General features: G+C 40.1%; 1 long non-coding RNA gene across 1 annotated transcript; it reads left to right on the plus strand.

The window, feature by feature from the left end:
• The first annotated feature begins 6,650 nt into the window (after nucleotides 1-6,650).
• On the plus strand, nucleotides 6,651-11,154 carry LOC143276152 (uncharacterized). The gene is made up of 2 exons (XR_013053509.1): nucleotides 6,651-7,825; nucleotides 7,918-11,154. It is a non-coding gene; the product is annotated as an uncharacterized LOC143276152 (long non-coding RNA).
• Nucleotides 11,155-12,588: the final 1,434 nt, after the last annotated feature.

Here is a 12,588-nt window from a genome sequence, read left to right on the forward strand (position 1 = left end):
TGCTTAGTCAGGCCTTCTTCTTCTTCTGTGTTCACTCGTATGCACACGAGTGGGCTTTTACGTGTATGACCGTTTTTACCCCGCCATGTAGGCAGCCATACTCCGTTTTAGGGGGTGTGCATGCTGGGTATGTTCTTGTTTCCATAACCCACCGAACGCTGACATGGATTACAGGATCTTTAACATGCGTATTTGATCTTCTGCTTGCATATACACACGAAGGGGGGTTCAGACACTAGCAGGTCTGCACATATGTTGACCTGGGAGATGGTAAAAATCTCCACCCTTTACCCACCAGGCGCCGTCACCGTGATTCGAACCCGGGACCCTCAGATTGACAGTCCAACGCTTTAACCATTCAGCTATTGCGCCCGTCGCTTAGTCAGGCCAAGAGTGCATGTGTATGAATGTGTATTGTGTGCGCGTGCATTTATGTAAGTTTGTGCCTGCCTCTGTGTGCGTATGTGTTAGGGTAGCTGTAAGATACACATGTATTGTTAAAATGTATGTACGCAGTGTGTGTGTGTGTGTGTGTGTGTGTGTGTGTGTGTGTGTAGTCATATTTTGGTGTGTGTATGTAACATAGATGTAATGTTTTATGATAACAAAGCGTTTTTGTAAAGCACCTAGAGCAGATTTCTGGATAGTGTGCTATATAAGTATCCATTATTATTATTATTATTATTATATGTGTTTGTGTACCTGTTAGAGTGGATCTCTTCTGCAGAATTTTACCAGAACACAGACAACACTCTCGTTGCCATGGGTTCTTTTGTGCTGTACACAGGACTTTGGTTTATAGTCTCATCCGGATGACACAGACGCTCCGTTTTTGATTTTCCAGTCAAACTTGGGAGAAAATACAAGAGCAGGATTCGAACCCAGACCCTCTTGGACTCTGTGTCGACAGGTAAGCATCTTGACCACTCTGCCAGTGGGAGAAGAGGAGGAATTTTTGTTTAATGTCCCGTCACACATATCGGTGATTGCAGACATTTTGTTAAAGTACTTATGAATACATCTGAGTATTATCGGTTTGAAGGGGTGCGGGGAGATGTGGATGAATGGAGGGTTGGGGGCGTCACACATATCGGTGATTGCAGACATTTTGTTAAAGTACTTACGAATACATCTGAGTATTATCGGTTAGAAGGGGTGCGGGGAGATGTGGATGAATGGAGGGTTGGGAGAAACTGGGCAAATGAGGGTAAAAATGTGGGTGAAATTTGGAAGAAAAAAACAACCACCTCTAGATACAGTTACAGGAAATTACTTAAAGGACTTCATAAAAGAGAAGTCGTTAAACTGACAAGCGAAACAACTGATAATGAATGCAAAAAGTCAAAAACATCAACGTTCTCAGTCACTTGTGAAGACGCACTTTCGTGTACAAAAGGCTTCATCAAGCTACAGTGAAAAATTATATGCTCAATTGTCAGGTTACTAAAGCATATGCACTTGACATTAGAACAATGCTTGGTCCGTGGAAGAAGAGATGGGAAGCACGAGAGGAAGTGTGGTTTCAGTTCAGTTTCAGTAGCTCAAGGAGGCGTCACCATATATGCTACACCACATCTGCCAAGCAGATGCCTGACCAGCAGCGTAACCCAACGTGCTTAGTCAGGCCTTGAGAAAAGTGTGGAATGTGGGTGAACTAACATTTTGAAGCTCAGGTGGCAGCAGTGTGCTTTCAGCAACCTGATGTCGGAGCCTGGTTTTGTTGGAAGTCTCCACGAGAAATATATGGAGTGATGTGGAGTGATGGCCTAGAGGTAACATGTCCGCCTAGGAAGCGAGAGAATCTGAGCGAGCTGGTTCGAATCACAGCTCAGCCGCCGATATTTTCTCCCCCTCCACTAGACCTTGAGTGGTGGTCATGCCGCTAGTCATTTGGATGAGATGATAAACCGAGGTCCCGCGTGCAGCTTGCACTTAGTGCATGTAAAAGAACCCACGGCAACAAAAGGGTTGTTCCTGGCAAAATTCTGTAGAAAAATCCACTTCGATAGAAAAAAGCAAATACAACTGCATGCAGGAAAAAATACAAAAAAAATGGTGGCTCTGTAGTGTAGCGACATGCTCTCCCTGGGGAGAGCAGCCTGAATTTCACACAGAGAAATCTGTTGTGATAAAAAGAAATACAGATACAAATATGTGGTTTATGAGGGAGCAATTTTGCTCAAGTAACATACCTCGTTGGGGGGGGCTTCCATCAAACACTGCCTCGGCCGAGAAGTCATCGGCCCAGAGATCGGTATAATTTGCATGTGAAGTGTTAAGTTTCCCTCCCCCTTGTGGAAGAAAAGTCTCACAACAAAGTTTGTGTGAATTTCATGTACCTGTGAATTTACGCAGTGTCAAAAAGATTGATGCAGATATTTTTCTTGCAGTGCCAAATTTTGCAGTGAATTTTGCATTTGTTTTTTGGGTCTACGGAACGTCGCCTTTAGTGTGCTTTGTGCTGCTTGTGATTTGTTTTGCTACGCAGTTAAATCGTTGAAGCGTTACTTTTGTGTATAAAGATATGCATGGGTGTTAATTGATGCACAGGAGTCCAGTGTGTGTGCGTGTATATGTGTGTGTGTGCGTGTGTCCCTGTATGTGTGTGTGTGTGTGTGAGTGTGTGAGTGTCTGTGTGTGTGTGTGTGTGTGTGTGCGTAACTTAAAAAAAAAAAAAAATTGTGCCAAAGTTGCACACACACAGTGCTCCCAAATACCCCAAAGCAATATCAGACTGTGTTTTTTTTGTTGTTGTTTTTTTGTTGCAAAGAATTCTCCTTAATTGATATGTGAAATACAGTCTCTTATTAACAAGGTAAGAGCAAGATTCTATGCTGTGATCCCCCCCACCCTCCCCGACTCCCCAACTCTGCTTTTTCACTGTTTACAGTTTATTGCGGTCGACTCTGGTGTAATCAAATCAGTTCTCTGTAAATTCATTTACACAGTGGAAAATGACAAGGTGAAAGCAAGATTTTATGCTGTGATTTTGCCCCCCCCCCCCGCCCCCCCCCACACCAACCCCATCCCACTTTTACACTTCTTACAGAGTATTTTTGTCAGCCATGGTATAAATCAAATTTCTGTAATTCATTTACCATCTGCGTTGTAAATGAACAAGGTCAATGCAAGGTTTCATATTGTGGAGTGTTTTTTTTTATTTTTTTTGTATGTGGTTGTCCTTTTTCAAAAATATTTCTGGACAGGGTGCATTGTATGTCAAACTGCTATGATGTGATTGTCATTGTTTTTGTGCCTTGATCTTGTCACGACCAACGCTTTAACGTGAGCCGGGATGAGATTTGCAATTTTTAAAATATTTTTTTTTAGTCTTTTGTCATCTCTTTTCCAGATCTTTTTTTTCCCCCCTGTTCTCATCGTTTTTTTCCCCTTACATACATGAAACAAAAGAAAAGAAGATAAAAAAAGTGGTTGATCTGCAGCAAGGTGTGGTGGTGGTGGTGGTTTGCTTATTTTTAAGAGGCGTGTGTTTGTGTGTGTGTGTGTGTGTGTGTGTGTGTGTGTTCTTTAGTCTAGCGTCTTTTCACTATCAGTGATATGTTCGTGTGTGTGTGTGTGTGCGTGTGTGTGTGTGTGTGCGTGCGTTATGAACACAAGTGTGTGTGGTGTATGTGTGTAGGCATACGAGATCCTCTGTATGTGTTAGTGTATGTGTGTATGTGTGCGTGTGTGTGTTTGGCAAGAAGAAGGGAGAGAGAGAAAAAAAAGGCAGTGGTTTGTTGATTTGATTATTCTTCACCAGTACGCAGAAACGTAAGCGACTGTCGATGATGTATATAACAAAGGCTGGCTCTGGGCTCAGATCTACAGAAAATGGGAACACCAAAGCTCGATAGAATCTATCGGTGTTTCTGCTTTGCTAAAGCTTTGAGCAATCGATTCAGCAACACAAAATTCCTTGGCAGCGAATTGTAATGATACCTCCCAGCTAGCTATTCTTTCCGAGAAAAATGTTATAGAGCACCATCATGACGGAAACAGATGAGCAGATAGATGTCTGATCCCACGTGTTGTGCATAGTGAAGGTGATTATACTAAACCTGGGGACCAAAGTAATGTACGATTATGTTTGTCACTGTTTTAACATTTACCTGTGAAACAGTGTGTGATGTTTACTTTATATATTTATATACTTATCACCACTAAAACTGATATAAGAGTCCAACCAAATTTTTTCATTATTCATTGCCTTGATCACAGGGAGATATGGAAATTGTGTATGTATGTATGTATGTATGTATGACGATGACTGTCAGAACAGCAGAGGAGGCAACTGTCGTCCCAACTATCTGGGCTAGAATTTTGATAGAAAAGTGGAGTTTCGTGCCTATGTTACATCCCCACTCTTTCAGCCAAGAGGGTTTTAGGACAGTTGGTACTGGATATATCTGTATACCTCTGTGTATCTGTATCTCTTTCTCTATTATATATATGTGTATTTCTTGCCTTGTTCTGTATAATTTTGATACAAAAGAGTATATATTTGTATTTCTTTATGTTTACATCACATCTCTTTAAAACAAACAAACAAAAAGATGTTGAATACCATAATATTAAGCAGATATCAAAAGGCAAAAAAAAAGTATTTTCTGAGCCAGTTGATGTTTACTGTGTGTGGATTATATATTATTTTCTTCAGCTTTACCACAGGCAGAAGTGCACCTATCTGTCTTTTTACTGTTTGTTTCCTGTACCAAAAACATTGAGATTGTTTGACTGTTGTTTTTTTGTTTCGATGTGTTTGCCACTTGCTGTTGGCTGAGAGGACTATATTTTACATAACAGTTTCACAAAGGTTCAGGATTGATAGGTAAATGAAAACTGTATGGAGATTTGCACCTTTTTTGTTGTTTTTTTCCTGTGATATAAAGTCTGTTCATTCCATAATGTTCTGTGTTGACTGATTTTTTGTTTCATGATAAAAGATTTTTATAATAATCCGATACACATTCTGTTGTTTCTTTTTGGTGTGTGTGTGTGTGTGTGTGTGTGTGTGTGTGTGTGTTCAAATTTTCATTATTGTTTAAGGCATGTGAAATTTGAAATATTTATCATAGAAGACATTCCTTTGCAAGTTTTCTTTGTGGGCAGTTCTTTATTTATTTTTTGCCTTTCTTCCTTCCCTCCTTTCTTTCTTCCTTCCCTTCTTCCTCTCTCCCCTCCTTCCTTCCCTCCTTTCTTTCTTCCTTCCTTTCTTCCTTTTTCCCCTCCCTCCTTCCTTCCTTCCTTTTTCCCCTCCCCCCTTCCTTTCTTCCCTCCCTCCTTCCTTCCTTTCCTCCCTCCTTCCTTCCTTTCCTGCATTCTTCCTTCCCTCCCTCCCCCCTTCCTTCCTTCCCTCCCTCCTTCCTTCCTTCCCTCCCTCCTTCCTTCCCTCCCTCCCTCCTTCCTTTTTTCTACTTCCCTCCTTCCTTCCCTCCCTCCTTCCTTTTTCCTTCCTTCCCTCCCTCCTTCCTTTTTTCTTCCTTCCCTCCCTCCCTCCCTCCTTCTTCCTTTCCCTCCCTCCTTCCTTTTCCCTCCCTCCTTCTTCCTTCCCTCCTTACTCCTTCCTTCCCTCTTCCTCCCTCCCTCCTTCCTACCCTCTTTCCTTTCTTCCTTCCCTCCCTTTTTTCCCTTCCTTCTTCCTTCCCTTCCTCCTTCCTTCCCTCATTCTTTCTTCCTTCCCTTCCTCCTTCCTTCCCTCATTCTCTCTTCCTTCCCTTCCTCCTTCCTTTCTTCCTTCCCTCATTCCTCTCTTCCTTCCCTTCCTCCTTCCTTCCCGCATTCCTCTCTTCCTTCCCTCCCTCCTTCCTTCCATCATTCCTCTCTTCCTTCCCTTCCTCCTTCCTTCCATCATTCCTCTCTTCCTTCCCTCCCTCCCTCCCCCTTCCTTCCTTCCTCCTCCCTTGTGTCCGCATCCTGTCTTTTTTTTTCGTTCCTCATTTCTGTCTTTTAATTTTTATTCCTCCCTCATTATTTCTTTTTTTTTCTTCTTTTTTTCATTTTCCTTTTCTTCTTTCCTTCCTAGGTCACATCTTGCCCTGGACTTTGTGTAAACATTGCTCAACTAGTTCAAGTCTTGTCTTTGTGTAAGCTAAACACTGACCCGGAAATTAGAGCTTGGCTTCCTGTAATTTGGTTTGGTAAACAATGATATGCAGTAATTTGATAACGCCCGTGGAATTTTTTTAAATTTATTTTATTTTATTTATTTATTTTTCAGCCTTCTACTCATCTTTCAGTGTGCTATGTTTAAATGTGCTTATTTTTATTATCATTATTATTTATTTGTTTATTTATTATTGTCATCATAATTGTTTATTTTATTTATTTATTTCTATTTATTTATTTGTGTAGTATTATTATGATTATTATCATGCTCCATTTGTTTAGATATTGTTAATTTATGAATGCCTCGAAGTATCATTCTTTTTTTGTGAACATTGCTGAATTAGCTTTTATGTTGTTCTTTTTGTGTTGAGGTAGCTTATGTAGCCTTACTGTTCTTGGAGAAGAAAAAAAAAAACTTTTAGATATTTCCAATGAATTGTTTTTAGTGAAGGAACTTCATGTAGGTGTCAGGCTTTACAAAACATTTTATTGTTCTGATGATTTTGTGTGTGTGTGTGTGTGTGTGTGTGTGTGTGTGTGTGTGTGTGTGTGTGTGTGTGTGCTTCAGAAGTGTGTGTGTGTGTGTGTGTGTGTGTGTGTGTGTGTGTGTGTGAGAGAGTCCACATGTTTGCATCCTTTGTCAAAAAAAACCCCCAAAAACCCTTCATGAATCATGAGACTTGAAATTCTTTAATTAAACGTGTAAAATGTACTTGGCCAGAAAATCACTTGCGAATATGCAGCTGCTATTGTTCTCAAAGAATCAAAGAACCTCTCCCGCTTTCTCTGTTGTTGTTGTTGTACTGTTTATTTGGTGTTTCTCTCTCTCTCTCTCTCTCTCTCTCTCTCTCTCTCTCACACACACACACACACACACACACACACACATATATATATATATATATATGTTGTATTTTTTGTTGTTTTTTAATCTGTTTGTCTGCACAACATTCTCAGATGGTGACACAAACCACCCATTGTTGATGTGGTCATTTTGTATTGCAGTGCCAGCTATCGTTACATTAAGCATTTTATTTCTGTTTTTACTGTTCTTGATCATTGCAGATTCCAGTGGCATTTTATGAAGAAATTCCCCCCCCCCCCCCAGCTTTTTCCACAGATTGCTCATGTGGTATTTGTGGACGGAATACTTAAATGGCGATAGAAGTTTTCACGTGGTTAGTCACGAGTTCAGTGTTTCACTGTTTGCGGTAAAAAGATTTCAATTCAAATACATTGTTCCAAGCATCTTTTTACCGCGTGTCAGATTCTTGGCTGCCAGATTTTGGTACACAGCACCGATCTGAACTGAAGCAGATCAATATAACATACACCCATCCTGTAACAGGTATACTGAATATTTTTGTCGTTAAATGTTGTGCAGTGATAGTGAGAGACTTCAAGAAACTGCCTGTCGTGTTCGAAGGAAATGGATCCATGTGAATATACACTAAGGTTTGTAGTGTTGTTAGAATTGTTTTGGGTGAAATGAATGTTATTGAATATCAATATAGGTGGGGTTTTTTGTTGTTTTTTTTAGCCTCTTGACTTACTAGACCGGTGAAATGTGGTCAGCGTTGCATGGAATTGAAGTGCAATCAGTGCATTCTGTGTACGGTTAGGTGGTGTATTTGGCTTTGGTGAACGAAAGTCATGCCATTCCAAAAGGTAGAAGTCCTGACATCCTGCCCTGTGTGCCCTGTCTTATCTCAGTGAGGTGACATCCTGACTTGTAAGCTGTCTTTTATCAGTGGGATGACAGACCTTCACTGACATCCTGACCAGTAAGCTCTGTCTTATCTCAGCGAGGTGACAGCCCTTCACTGACATCCTGACCTGTAAGCTCTGTCTTGTCTCAGCGAGGTGACAGCCCTTCACTGACATCCTGACCTGTAAGCTCTGTCTTGTCTCAGCGAGGTGACAGCCCTTCACTGACATCCTGACCTGTAAGCTCTGTCTTATCTCAGTAAGGTGACATACCTTCACTGACATCCTGACCTGTAAGCTCTGTCTTATCTCAGTGAGGTGACATCCTGACTTGTAAGCTGTCTTTTATCAGTGAGATGACAGCCCTTCACTGACATCCTGACCTGTAAACTGTGTCTTATCTCAGTGAGGTGACAGCCCTTTACTGACATCCTGACCTGTCAGCTCTGTCTTATCTCAGTGAGGTGACAGCCCTTCACTGACATCCTGACCTGTAAACTGTGTCCTATCTCAGTGAGGTGACAGCCCTTCACTGACATCCTGACCTGTAAGCTCTGTCTTATCTCAGTGAGGTGACAGCCCTTTACTGACATCCTGACCTGTCAGCTCTGTCTTATCTCAGTGAGGTGACAGCCCTTCACTGACATCCTGACCTGTCAGCTCTGTCTTATCTCAGTGAGGTGACAGCCCTTCACTGACATCCTGACCCGTAAACTTAGGGATATCCGTACAAGGTGTGCATTGCTGTCCAACTAAGTTGTGTTCCCAAACTGATAAAAAATAGGTTGAATACGCACATACAGAACATGGCATGATGTTGAACACCTTGATATTTATGTGAAGATGTGCTGAGAAATTGATGTGCTGAGAAATTGAACATGAGTTTGTACACCATTAGTATGGATGAAAATTCATTTCCATGGGGGAATTCTGGGCTCTCTTACAAGTAGTACCACTAGCTTCTGGAAATTATGTGACTGAAATTTCTTCTTTTCTATTGCTGTCTTTCTTTCTTGACATCTCTTCTATTCTGTTCTCGAGGTCCTTTCAATTTTTTTTTTTTTTGGATAGAAAACCTTGAATATTTTTTGTCTTTTTTTTTTGTTGTTGTTGATAAGTGGACATTCTTGGTATGCTGCGTTTTTTTTGTTTTTTTTTAAATTCTTTTTTTGCACCCAGGACGTTTAAAGTTGCCTGTTGGTTAAGTATGTGTGTCATCGCATAGAATTTTGTGTACTGTGTATGATTGTGTTTACATTTCATTCAGTTTTTTTTTTTTTTTAATCCTGTGGTGACTTTTTAAGTTGATAAGTGGGCATTCTGGTTATGCTGTTATTTAATTTATTTATTTTTTGCACCCAGGTTGTTTAAAGTTGCCTGTTGGTTTAGTATGCATGTCACCGCATACAATTTTGTGTACAATGTATAATGGCGTCTATGTTTGGTACAGTTTGATTTAATCCTTTGGTGAAGACTTGATGGAATGGTTGGAAACATCAAAGGGTTGGCATGGGTTCATGTGCATTGATATGATTGTACTTGTGCTGAATTTTCTTTTTGTAATTTTTTTTTTTGTCAGACCTTGCAGGATTGATATTTACATGTTGTTTTTTTTTTTTCCAGTCCTAATGTGGCCCAGTGTGGTTGGCTAAGCTATAAACTATGAAGATAGAATTGAATAGATATGGACTGAGCATGACGTGAGGTTGAACTCCTAAAATTATTTAATGAGGATGTCCTGAGAAATTATTTAATGAGGATGTCCTGAGAAGCCGCTGATATTTTCTCCCCCTCCACTAGACCTTGAGTGGTGGTCTGGGCGCTAGTCATTCGGATGAGACGATAAACCGAGGTCCCGTGTGCAGCACGCACTTAGCGCACGTAAAAGAACCCACGGCAACAAAAGGGTTTGTTCCTGGCAAAATTCTGTAGAAAAAATCCACTTCGATAGGAAAAACAAATAAAAAAAAGAAAAAGGGTGGCGCTGTAGTGTAGCGACGCGTTCTCCCTGGGGAGAGCAGCCCGAATTTCACACAGAGAAATCTGATGTGATAAAAAGGAATACAAATACAAATACAATGAGCTGAGCAGACCTGTACTCTGTAAAAACAACAACAACAAACTATATGGCAATACCCACATTTCTCCCCCTGTACGTTTACGTTCACGAGACAGAAAAAGTTGTAAAACTGGTTAATGACATTGTAATATTTACTCTTCAGTTTAAGCGCGTTGGGTTACGCTGCTGGTCAGGCATCTGCTTGGCAGATGTGGTGTAGCGTATATGGTTTTGTCTGAATGCAGTGACGCCTCCTTGAGCTACTGAAAAAAAACTGAAAAAAACTTCATTTTTTGCGTTCATGAGACAGAAAAAGTTGTAAACTGGTTAATGACATTGTAATATTTACTCTTCATTTTTTTTCTTTATGTCATTCGATAGGGGAAATAAGTGTAGAGTACATAGTGGAGTGATGGCCTACAGGTAGCACGTCCGCCTAGGGAGTGAGAGAATCTGAGCACGCTGGTTTGAACCGCGGCTCAGCCACCAATATTTTCTCCCCCTCCACTTGTCCTTGAGTGGTGGTCTGGGCGCTAGTCATTCGGATGAGACGATAAAGCGAGGTCCCGTGTGCAGCATGCACTTAGCGCATGCAAAAGAACCTACGGCAACAAAAGGGTTTGTTCCTGGCAAAATTCTGTAGAAAAATCCACTTTGACAGGAGAAAAAACAAAAAACTGCACGCTGGAAAAAAAAACAACAAAAAAATGGGTGGCGCTGTAGAAAGAGAAATCTGTTGTGATAAAAAGAAATACAAAATATAATTTATTACAAAGTTATTTGAACAAGTTTACAACTTTCTACGTCTTCGGGAACAGAACTGAATGGAAAGAACGCAGGTGAGAAACATATATACTGCCAACTGTACAATCAAGATGTACTGAGGAACTGAGTGGGAGTTGAGTGCATCCGCACTCGGTATGAATGTGGGTTCTGTTTTTTTCATGCTCTGAAGTGATGTGCAGTGCACACGAACTCGTGTTCCATGTCTTGAGGTCCTTTGACTGATAAAGAATGACTTGCATTGACAGCAAGACTGAAGAAATGTCAAAAGAAAAAAAAAAAAAAATCAGAAATGTATTTTTTTCCACTTTACCCTCTGTCATATAACCATATCAAAAAGGGAGCATGAATGCATCTTACTTTGCTGCTTATGGCACAGATTTTGCACCACAGAATGAAAATCTAGAGACATTTCTGTGAAATGTTTTGTTTCAGTGATTTTGAGATTTTTTTGTACATGTTCTTTTCACACTTTCAATAAAAAAAAATGTTAAAAAGAAGGAAAAAACGCCTACAGAAGAATGTCTTTGAAACCGGTGTTCACCCCCTAAAAAAAAAAAGTAGAATACTGGTGATACTTGTTCATTGTTGAATTTATTAAAACACACACACACACACGCAAGCGCGCGCACACACACACACTCACGCACACACACACGCACACACACACATACACACAAATTCAAGCAAACTGAACTGTAGATTTTTTGTACATTATTTGGAACAAAAATGAGTTTATTACAATCAAACACTCAAGTTTTCAGTTCAGTCAACTGCCAGAAGCATCTCCATGGCTTCTGATGAGTGAAAGCAAATTTAAATACTTGACATGGTCCTTCAACTGAAAGGAGAAAACAACTGAAAGGAGAAAAAAAACAACACAAAGCGAACAGAAATATTGCTGAAATGTTGGATCAAAACTGTCCGCATGGATAAACTGGCCAAAAACTACAATTGCACTTTTGCAGAACAAAGAAATGATTGATCAAAATTGCCCCACGTGAATAAACTGGCCCCAAAATTACAATTGCACTTTTCCACAACAAAAACAGACAATGTTACAAGTCACATTCTGAATAAGTACTGTTTCACAAATACTGCTTTTGTTCTACCTTTCACTACTTCTATCATCTTTCTTCCTCTGTTGATGTGTGTTGATTATCGTGTTCAGCTCTGTGTAAAATTAATGTGTGTGTGTGTGCATGTGGTTGGTGTGGTGCGATGGTTGTGAGTGAGAGAGAGTGTGTGTGTGTGTGTGTGTGTGTGTCTGTGTTTACGTATGCATGCACATGTGTGTGTGTGTGTATTTATACACGAGTAATATCCTTTGTGTTGAATCTCATTCAGTTTGAAAAAAAAAGTTTGCTTCTTTCTGAGAATGATCAGGGAGAAGATTTATTATTTAAAATTAAGCATTTGCTATGCTCTGTATACGCTCTCTTACGTTCTTAATATGTAAAAGGCATACACGTTTGTTTCTGTTGGATATCGTCCTGCACTGGATTTCTTTGTAACAGCTGAGCAGACACAGCAGCAAAAAAAACAAAACAAAAACCCCCAAAAAACCTGTGACTCAGTGAAGGCATATCAACACTGACCTGCAATCTATTTTTTTTTTTTTTTTTTTGCCTTTTTTTTGTATAATACTTTTAACAATAAAATACAATTGTCATCAAAACAATTTCGAAAAAAAACAAAAAAATTTTTTGTACAAAATACTGCTTTTGTCCACATGCCAAAAAAAGAATTGAAGTATTTTTCCAGGTTGAGCAAAAATTGTAGTGTGAATTAACAAAAAAAAAAAAAAAAAAAAAAAGAGAACCAGCAAACAAACAAACACACAAACGCTCAGGAACATCAAGGGGCAAGAACTGCAAGAAGAAAATAGACTGGGTGCGGGGGGGGGGGGGGGGGGAAGAGCATTAAAGGAG

The sequence above is a fragment of the Babylonia areolata genome, chromosome 31 (assembly GCF_041734735.1).
Source record: "Babylonia areolata isolate BAREFJ2019XMU chromosome 31, ASM4173473v1, whole genome shotgun sequence".
Lineage (NCBI taxonomy): Eukaryota > Metazoa > Mollusca > Gastropoda > Neogastropoda > Buccinidae > Babylonia > Babylonia areolata.